The sequence below is a fragment of the Littorina saxatilis genome, linkage group LG8 (assembly GCF_037325665.1).
Source record: "Littorina saxatilis isolate snail1 linkage group LG8, US_GU_Lsax_2.0, whole genome shotgun sequence".
NCBI lineage: Eukaryota > Metazoa > Mollusca > Gastropoda > Littorinimorpha > Littorinidae > Littorina > Littorina saxatilis.
The window spans coordinates 18,329,792-18,340,996 of NC_090252.1; positions in this window are offsets into that span (position 1 = coordinate 18,329,792).

Sequence of the window (11,205 nt, forward strand, 5' to 3'; positions counted from 1 at the left end):
AAAGAAATACTACTTTTCTGCTGGTGGTACGTTTTACGCGCGAGAACAAGACTAATCTACATCAGAGAAATGTTTTTTTGTTTTTCCAATCAACTTCCATGCCACACTGCTCCACACAATGTCTTCTTAATCGTTGAAAAACGTCTGAACAATACAAGCATTGTGTCACACACACAATGGACTTCCAGCGGCCGTGGGCATTACAAAAGGTTTAAGTGCTGAAAACCAGATCTTCGGCGTGACCGTTTTGGCGCACACTAAATGCGCTCAAGTTGGAACCTTTGTTCAAAATCACCCACATTTTGTTTACTTTTGAAAAGTTCCTGAGTTTTCATCAGTCGGGAAGAAAACAACGGGTCAGGATTGTGAAACTTGTGTTCTCTGATGAAAGCACACTCGTTAACGATGCTTTATTTAAAAGTCTCTTTTGTATGGGGACAGCGCTATGCTGTTGCACACCGCATGAAGCGTGTCTTATCTCAGGTTTAACAAAAGAAAGAAACAAAGAAAGAAAGAGAAGAAAAAAGATAGAGAGTTGAATTGAATTGAATTGTTTTCCAGGGTAACAGGTTAATCAATGCAAACATGCTTTTTACATTTTAGTCAAATTTTGACTGAATGCTTTTACATAGACGGGGAATTGAGACGAGGGTCATGGTGTGGGTGTGTGTGTGTGCGTGTGTGTGTGTGTGTGTGTGTGTGTGTGTGTGTGTGTGTGTGTGTGTGTGTGTGTGTGTGTGTGTGTGTGTGTGTCTGTGTGTGTAGAGTGATTCAGAGAAAACTACTGGACCGATCTTCATTGAACTTGACATAATAATTCCCGGGGATGATAACCCCAGAAGATTTTTCTTTTTTTCTATAATGTCTTTGATGACGTCATATCCGGCTTTTAGTGATAGTTGAGACGGAACTGTTACGACATCGTTTTTCAGCCAAAATGATTCAAATTTTGGTCAAGCAATCTTTGACTCAGTCTGAACTTTGGGATTGCAGTTCAGCTCGGAAGCTTAAAGATTAGTTAATCAGTTTGCTCATTAAAGTTGTCACTAAAACCGAATTTTTACTAACCGATTAAAATGTCATTGTGTTGTATTCCTCTTTTTCCCCTGAATTCAAAAATACATAGATATATTACGTTTACTTTAAAAACGCGCTCAGAATTAAATAAAATAGGCGGTTGAGTATAATGTTCGCATGCTTCGCGGAGACGATCGAGCGTGACCCGTCTCGGTCTTCGGGCATGTTTAGCCGAGACTATCTGTATGTAATCTCGCCGATGACTTTTTTTTGGAGTTGATCTGTTAGTCTGATGACTGCAAATTGACTAACTGTTTTTGTATCGCTTCACGGGACTTGTTTTACATCCGGCCCTCGCCAATTGAAGTGTAATTCAATAATTAGAAGAAATACAGTTAAGTTAACTACAGTAAAAAGTAAATAATTAACATGTCTAGCAATCAATAAGATATTTCAAGATGCATTATGATGCATCAGCAATGATGGAAGACTATAAGAAAGACGTTGTTGTTTGTATAAGATGCTCTTATAGTGCGATGTGTAGAATCATGATTGTGGTTGAATACAACCAAAGAGTACTGATCGATAGTTCATCACCTGCACAACACAAGTGCTTACAAGTTTCGCATGAGAAAAAGCATGAAATATTCCTTGAATTATGTTTCGTAATAATATTTCCTATCTAAATGTACATATTTATAACCACACTTAATATAAGCTTAGCTTGTTGTGTGGTCACACATGTCTGCATCGCACATACATGCCACCCTGTATTTCTTTAATAAAATCTTATTTATGTTTCGTTGATTTGTTATTTTAACTATATATCAGGGACTGGAGTTCTACATAAGTGATAAGGGCGCCCAAAAATGAGACACTGGACATGTACAGGTCAATGCTTGGGGTTGGGGTCATTGTTGTTTTCCATTTTCTCAAATTATTTATTTGAAATGTGACGCAATGAGTGTAGGTGCACATTCCTTGACATAATTCCACACATCATCACACCTTTGTGTGTGTGAGAGAGAGAGAGAGAGAGAGAGAGAGAGAGAGAGAGAGAGAGAGAGAGAGAGACACACACACACAAACACACACACACACAAATACACACACACACACACACACACACACACACACACACACACACACACACACACACACACACACACAAACACACACCAACAAACTCAACTCCAAGCGTGAATACTGACAAAAGTAAGAACACAATTACAAATATAGAAAACACAAACAAACAGAAGAAAATAAAAGTGAAGAAGAAAAATACTATGTAAAACAGAACATACGTTCAAAGGGTCGAGCACGTAAGATACAGTTGGGTCCATCCTTCATGTTTTCATTGTAGCTGTAACTCGCACATAGCGGTCTGTACCAGCACAGTCTTCGGCACTGCTCCCTGTTGTACAGTGTGTAATATCCCATGATATCGGTCCGGCTGAGCAGGGCGATATTTTCGTTATCCGCACCCCATGTCGTCACGGTCACGGTAGATATCAGGACAATCGTTGTCGATAAGAGATGCACTGCGATATTCTGGTAAGACATTTCAGAACTGTCGCAAATTTGAATATTGCAGGCGAATAATGTCCTTTGTGTTGATGTAGACAAACGTCCAAGATGCGCTTTATTGGGAAAGTCAAAGAGAAATGTTTTAAGATGTCGACAGCCTTCTCGTACTCAGCTTCGTGGGCCAGCAGCACAGTCGGTAAACTGCAGTCGCGTGCAGTAATCCGACGAAATCGGGTTTTATGAAAAAGATGTCAGTCGGCCGACTGTGCTTCTTCGCACGGGAAGTTGCCCGGGTACAATGCAGCTCTTCCCCAGTATCGCGTTCAGAAAACCGCAGTCGAATGACGAAGCGGTGTGGTCCGACTGTCAGTGCGAACACCGCGAGTCCACGAAACCGACTCCTGGTCGAAATATTGTTCTCCTATCGTACAGTGACAGTACGTTGTTTCAAAATAAGGCCGTTTAGCGAATCAACAGAAACGTCGTAAATCCACACACGCACACACACGAACTTTAGACGACCGTAGTTATAATATAGTCTGGATTAAAGGTACCGGATTCCAGGGTAGGTTTTACAAACAAAGACCTGCTCAGGTTTTTAAATTACATGCAATCAGATCATCCCTCCACGTAGACACATACCATTGATTACATACGATCAGATCATCTCTCCACTCAGATCAGATCATCTCTCCACTCAGACACATACCATGAATTACATACGATCAGATCATACCTCGACTCAGACACATACCATGAATTACATACGATCAGATCATACCTCGACTCAGACACATACCATGAATTACATACGATCAGATCATCACTCCACTCAGACACATACCATGAATTACATACGACATCATCTCTCTATTAAGACACATACCAAAAACCGCATGCGATCAAATTATTCATACACGAATTAAGACACATACACCAAATCAACAACATGCATGGCACCTTTCAGCAGCGTGTGGAATGAGTTGCGGGAAATATAATTAACGAGATGAATTTAGCAAAGGAAATCCGAGTCTGTGCAGGACGTAACCAGTCTATAGATTTTCGGAACGTGCCTGAGTGTCAGCGTGTGTGTTTAAGGGGGGGGGGGGGGGAGGCAGGGGGGGGGGGATATGTAGTGCGAAGTAAAAGCTTATAATTTAACTGATTTACTGGCTGCCTCCATAGCAAGGAAAGAACCTTTACCATGGTGAGCTCTATGACAGCGTAACTTTTTAATTTGTATCAATCTTTCTCTCCCATATTCTCTATACAATTGACTGACTACATGTGACGTGTGTGTGTTGTGTGTGTGTGTGTATGTGTGTGTGTGTGTGTATGTGTGTGTGTGTGTGTGTGTGTGTGTGTGTGTGTGTGTGTGTGTGTGTGTGTGTGTTTGTGTGTGTTCATGCTGGCATTAGTGCATGCGTGCGTGCGTTTATGCGATATGAGTTTACGTGTGTGCGTGTGTTTTCGCGTATGAGTGTGCGTGCATGTGCGTACCTGCGTGCATGCATTGGTTAGTAGACGGGTGGTTTTGTATTGTACTTTTGAGAAAAAATATGACATTTTACACAGATCGAGAAAGCCATTGTTCTCCGAAACCGCACAAGCAGTCGAGGCGAACAAAGACTGTAGAGATGTGTGTTAAATGTCATATGTTGATCAAATATACAAAAAGCATGTATGTATCGATCGAGTTTCGTTCTATTTCCTTAACAAACAAACAGGGGTCCTGATTTGGCCTATATGGTCCGCTGGACCCAAAAAGCAACAATAACTAACTAACTAACAAACAAACAAAATGTGACCCTCCACCACGAAATGAGTCGCATGTCACCTCACGCGGTTCTGCGCTAGGCATAATATAAGTCCGGGGAGTGTCTGGTAACAGTGTGAGGGTCACCATAGTCGCAGGCTTATAACTCGAAAAGTGTTCGCTCTTTTCTAAAACGGTTTTCACCACTGGATAGAAGATAAAAAAACTCTTTAGGAAAATGTAAAAATATGAAAATCATGAAAAGGTGACATGCGACTCATTCCGTGGTGGAGGGTCACAAATATGTATTGTAGAACGCACACAAGCTTGAACTCTTGTGTAATCTCGGCCAGCCGCCTGTATAAATACAAGTTTTAGACGGCCACTGTGGTCTCATATGGTTCAAAGAAGAGAATTCCAATGTTATATATTGACACATAATTATGGGCTTATTTTAAAGTGGGTTATTACCAAGCCAAATACCGCCTTAAAAGCAGTGCACGCTGACTCGCTAAATGAAACCCGTGCCGATGTTTGGTGACGTTTACAACGACAGTGTTCATCAAAGACTGAACCAAGCGATCATAAAGAACTCCAGTGAAGAGATTTTGAATAGTGTCTGCAGTCAAACAAATAAAGCGAAGGCCCGTAGCCATTCAGGACCATAAACAACAGACCAAAGTAACCCTGCCGGTTTGCTTCTGACGATCTACTCCAATATTCTTTGGAAAGAACAATGCAAGTGATTGCTTTTAACGATCTTCCCCCATATTCTTTGCAAAGTACAATGTCTGATAAATATAATCACAGCCTCTGAGCACACCAAGGGAAGCGTAGATATGTGTGCTCGTAAACACAAAGTGTCCTTGGGTGGCCGCAGATTATTCTGATAGACACGTGGGGGAATTCGGAGGGTGTGATTGGATAGTCTCACACAGCCCTATGTCGATCCTCGGTCCATATGTCCACGGAAGTTGCTCAATATCCTTCATATTTACAACAACAAACAAAGCGTGCTTCCGGTTTCACCATCTCTACCACTGAGACGATGTTTCAATCGCTAGCAAATACTGGCCCGGAAAACAATACAATACTACTACTCACCACTGTTTCCCAGCTCTAAAGATATCGATGAAATACCCTACTATAATTATACCCCGCTGACATAGGACTAAACATTTAGGTTCTGTCCCTAAACAGCCTTGTCGTCAAATCGAAACCAATTACACTTGGTGTTGTTGTTGCGCCGGGAGTTTGAAGCGGCGTGGATTCACAAAAACAATGCTCGAAAGGATTTTGTCTGGTATCGTACCTGAGATCAACGCATCGAAGAACAAGAGGCGAAGCCTTCACGGCTCACGTAAGAAATCGACAAACAGTAACACAAACTCAATCACTCCGTCACACACACACACACAGTAAGCATACCGTCGCGATATAACCTTGAACGGTTGAAAAGACGTTAAACACCAAATAAAGAAAGAAAGAAACAGTAAGCATAAGTGATACGGTGCAAGAGTGCGAGACACTAGATCTAGATCTGTCTGTCTGTAGCCTACTTTTTACATTTAGTCAAGTTTTGACTAAATGTTTTAACATAGAAGGGGGAATCGAGACGAGGGTCGTGGTGTATGTGTGTCTGTCTGTCTGTGTGTGTGTGTAGAGCGATTCAGACTAAACTACTGGGCCGATCTTTATGAAATTTGACATGAGAGTTCCTGGGTATGATATCCCCGGATACGTTTTTCATTTTTTCGATAAATACCTTTGATGACGTCATATCCGGCTTTTTGTAAAAGTTGAGGCGGCACTGTCACACCCTCATTTTTCAATTAAATTGATTGAAATTCTGGCAAAGCTATCTTCGACGAAGGCCGGGGTTTGGTATTGCATTTCAGCTGGGTGGCTTAAAAACTAATGAGTGAGTTTGGTCATTAAACATCGGAAACTTGTAATTAAAATTATTTTTTATTAAACGATCCAAAAACAATTTCATCTTATTCTTCGTCATTTTCTGATTCCAAAAACATATAGATGTTATATTTGGATTAAAAACAAGCTCTGAAAATTAAAAATATAAAAATTATGATCAAAATTAAATTTCCGAAATCGATTCAAAAACTATTTCATCTTATTCTTTGTCGGTTCCTGATTCCAAAAACATATGGATATGATATGTTTGGATTAAAAACATGCTCAGAAAGTTAAAACGAAGAGAGGTACAGTAAAGCGTGCTATGAAGCACAGCGCAATCGCTACCGCGCCAAACAGGCTCGTCACTTTCACCGCCTTTTGCACTAGCGGCGGACTACGTTCAGTTTCATTCTGTGAGTTCCACAGCTTGACTAAATGTAGTAATTTTGCCTTACGCGACTTGTTAGTATTTACGGGGACACGACTGCCAGATGGCCAGATCGACACTGCGCTTTCGACAGCGCTTCCTCGCGCAGACACTGGAAACACGCTGTGCAGATTAACCTGTAGGAAATCTCCTTTGGTATCTTCTTTATCTATTTTTCTGGAGCTACGAAACCGAACAATGTGAAATCATGAGTCGTCTTCTCCGAATCGGCGAACTGCAGCTCGGTGATAGCTGTATCTATATCACAACCCTTCACGCGATCTGACCTAACCTTGACCCCTGACCTGGTCTACATACCACACACGACACAAACCAGTCAGCTGTTTTTCCCCCCCCCCCCCCCCCCAAAAAAAAAAAAAAAAAAAAAAAAACCACCATACGTGCCGACGAAATGTTGATCATTGCTTCAATATTTTGAAGCTGTTGCTTGGATAATAACCAGGTAAAATGAGTATTTCGGTGTTTGTCAAATGTTAAAGTTTCTATCACACACATTATACACACGCACAGACAGACAAAGTTTAGCATCGCATAGGCTACACTTCCGTGAGCCAAAAAACTGTCTTTTTACAAATGTGTAACAAAATATCAAGGTCACAATAGCAATATAAAAGCTATCGTGTCTTTAGCGTAGCATAGTGTGTGTGTGTGTGTGTGTGTGTGTGTGTGTGTGTGTGTGTGTGTGTGTGTGTGTGTGTGTGTGTGTGTGTGTGTGTGTGTCAGTGTGTGTACGTGTGTGTGTGTGAGTGTGTGTGTGTGTGTGTGTGTGTATGTGTGTGTGTGTGTGTGTGTGTGTGTGTGCGTGTGTGTGTGTTTATGTGCCAGTCCGTGTGTATCTGTGTTTGTGTTAGTCTTTTTATCAGTGTGTGTGGTTGCGTGTGTGTGTGTGTGTGTGTGTGTGTGTGTGTGTGTGTGTGTGTGTGTGTGTGTGTGTGTGTGTGTGTGTGTGTGTGTGTGAGTGTCTGTGTGTATATATCTGTGACTGTGTGTATCTGTATAAGCGTGTGTGTGTGTGTGTGTGTGTGTGTGTGTTTATGTGTGTGTATATTTAAGTGTGTTAGTGCATGTGTATGTGCGTGCGTGCGTGTATGCGTGCATGCGTGTGTGCGTGTATGTGTGTGTATGTGTGTGTGTGTGTGTGTGTGTGTGTGTGTGTGTGTGTGTGTGTGTGTGTGACTGTGTGTGTGTGTATGTCCGTGCGTGCGTGTGTGTGTGCGTACGTGTGTGCGTGCGTTCGTACGTGCTTGCGTGTGTGTGTGTGTGTGTGTGTGTGTGTGTGTGTGTGTGTGTGTGTGTGTGTGTGTGTTTGTGAGCGTATGTGTGTGTGTATGTGAATATATCACGCCTGTCTATCAGTGTAATTACAGGAGGTGGAGAGCCAATCAGAGAGGTCGAATCTTGTGTCTACCTGGGAAGTGTGATTGATAGGCAAGGGGGCACTGACAGAGAAGTCGTCGCCAGGACTACGAAGACACGAGCAGGCTTCATCATGTTGAAGAACATCTTGGCATCCAGAGAGATCAGCACAACCACCAAGCTGCGCATCTTCAACTCCAATGTCAAATCGGTTCTACTCGACGGCTCTGAGACGAGGAGAATGACCAAGGTGACACAGCAGAATATTCAGACTTTTATCAACACCTGTCTGATGCGCATCTTCAAGATCAGATGGACAGAAAAAACCTGCAATGAAGAGCTGTGGCAATGGGCGGGTCAGGAGCCGGTTGACAGCCAGATTCTGAGAAGAAAATGGGGCTGGATTGGACACACCCTCAGGAAACCAATATCCAGCATCACTTGCCCGGCTCTCACCTGGAACCCGCAGGGAAAGGGAAAAAAAAGGAAGGCCAAGAAACAGCTGGAGGCGCGACACGGAGGCACACCTAAGAAAGCAAGACAACAGCTTGACAGAAGCGTAAAGAACAGCCCAGAGCAAGGGCAAGAACATTTTTCAACGATTTAAAAAATAAAAAAATTCAAATTGATCTTTAGTTTCTAAACTCTTCTTTCTTGTATATTATTCATGTTTCTTCATTCCAAAGATGTTGAGTGATGGTGATGTATTAAAGATCGAATTAGTCAAAGGGTTTGAACATGATTGAGGACTTTCAGTGAACGAATACCCATATTTACATAATTATGTCAAATGGGCATCACTGCCCGTCAACTGCATGTAATAAACGTTAGGCGCTTTTTTTTTAATGCACTTCTGCTCGGAAAGATCATTCTACTATTGACAAGACGAGTGTAGGCTCTTGACATGGCCCACGTGAAAAGGAAAGTACATTTCGGTCTACGTAATGCAGATGTGCCATTATTTCTGAGTTAGTTGGCTTGACATGGGGCGCAGACGGGCCCAGACACAATCATTGGCACGAAGACTCTGTGCAGTAGAAAACAGCTTTAACTAAACTGCACACTCTCTAAGAGTCATTACCGATTTCAAAGAGGAAGCGATGATAATTGCATTTGTTCAATACTGTACACGCAGAGAAGCACACTTGCAGAACACACAATGGACATACCGAATGGACTGGGTGGCCGAGTGGTAACGCACTTGCGCTCGGAAGCGAGAGGTTGCGAGTTCGACCCTGGGTCAGGGCGTTAGCAATTTTCTCCCCCCTTTCCTAACCTAGGTGGTGGGTTCGAGTGCTAGTCTTTCGGATGAGACGAAAAACCGAGGTCCCTTCGTGTACACTACATTGGGGTGTGCACGTTAAAGATCCCACGATTGACAAAAGGGTTTTTCCTGGCAAAATTGTACAGGCATAGATAAAAATGTCCACCAAAATACCCGTGTGACTTGGAATAATAGGCCGTGAAAAGTAGGATATGCGCCGAAATGGCTGCGATCTGCTGGCCGATGTGAATGCGTGATGTATTGTGTAAAAAAAAAAATCCATCTCACACGGCATAAATAAATCCCTGCGCCTTGAATATGTGCACGATATAAATTGCATAAAATACAGTAAAAAAATAAATCCCTGCGCTTAGAAGTGTACCCACGGAATACGCGCAATATAAGCCTCATATTGATTGACTGATTGATTGATTGATTGATTGATTGATTGATTGATTGATTGATTGATTAATACCGGTGTGAAAGCATGAAGTGTCCGTCTGTTTGAAAGTCTGGCGGACTTTATTTCTAGGAAAATATGTCCCTGGACTTTGTAAAAGGAAAATATGTCTCCCAGGACCCAAAGTTAGACCCTAAAAATAGGCTAGGGCTTTCTGTCCTAGGAAAATCTGTCCGCTGAAAGTCTAGGAAAATGTGTCCGGCTAAGGACTACCGTTCCTAAAAAACAATCTATGCCTGGGTTTTAAGTGCATTATCTATGCATCTTTGATTATTCAAAAACATGTTTCAGTGCATTATTTATGCATTGTTTTCAGTTATGAAGACTTTCTCCATTATTCATGATGACCACATGGTTATTTGCATTCTATGACTATCTTATGTGATATCAAAACCCTGCATCTTTTAAACTTGGGAAACAATGCACACAGACTCTAAGAAACAAATCAACACAATATAAAAACAATTGCTCAACTGAGTTAGGAATAAAACATTTGGAAATCACGAGCATGAAAATCTGGCTCCCTGATGAGAATGTCTGGTACAGGGGAACCCCCTTTTTAAGACCCCCCCAATTTAAAGGTGGTCGTCTACATTTTTGCTTTTTTTCAATAATCTTATGGTTAGATTTCGCAAAAAAAGTTATGTCAGATGACGAATGAACCATGGGGAAAAAAGTTATAGAAACAAAAATACATGTAAAAAAAGATTTTATTTTTGGGTAGCGTGACTCACGCTTCCAATATTTTGTTTTCTGTTTGCTGAGAACATGTGCTTTACCTAAAAATACTGACCAATCAAATTCATGTCACTATGCTTTTAGCCACGCCCAAACAAGTGCAGCAACAGTTGGACACTGGAGCGCTGTCCACGCTTTTTTTTAAACGCACGAAATGCACGGAATTTGAGAAGAGTTTTGCGCTTGGCATTTTCCAAATAAGGATATCCTACTATGAGTACTACGCTGGAATACTACAATGAATTTTCAAACGGCTTCACTGGTTTCGTCTTTCCTGATCGAAAGGGGGTGTATTGTTGATATTTGTAGATAATAGACTCTGCATTTGAATGGTCAAATGGCGATTTCGGTACAAAAATGTAGACAAGGACCTTTAATACCATCCCTTTTACGATCTTGTTTTCGCAGACTTTCTGTTCATATCCTTTGTAAATGTACCCCCATTTTAAGACTCCCTCTTGTTTAAGACCTGATTTTCTCAGATTTCTGGAGGTCTTAAAAGGGTGGTTCCACTGTACTTCACTGAAGAGGGACTCAAGGCGCATCCAGGTTTCCCAATTGCTTCGTTTCCGGCCAATTTATGAGCGTGATGCGCACAACATATATTGGCGGTCTAGAAGTGTCGTCTGCGCAATGATCGCGGCGGCTTTCTTGACCACCAAGGACGACCACGCACGTTGTGAGACGTCATTCGTTAGACCTCAATTGCTGCTCAACTTTTGCAT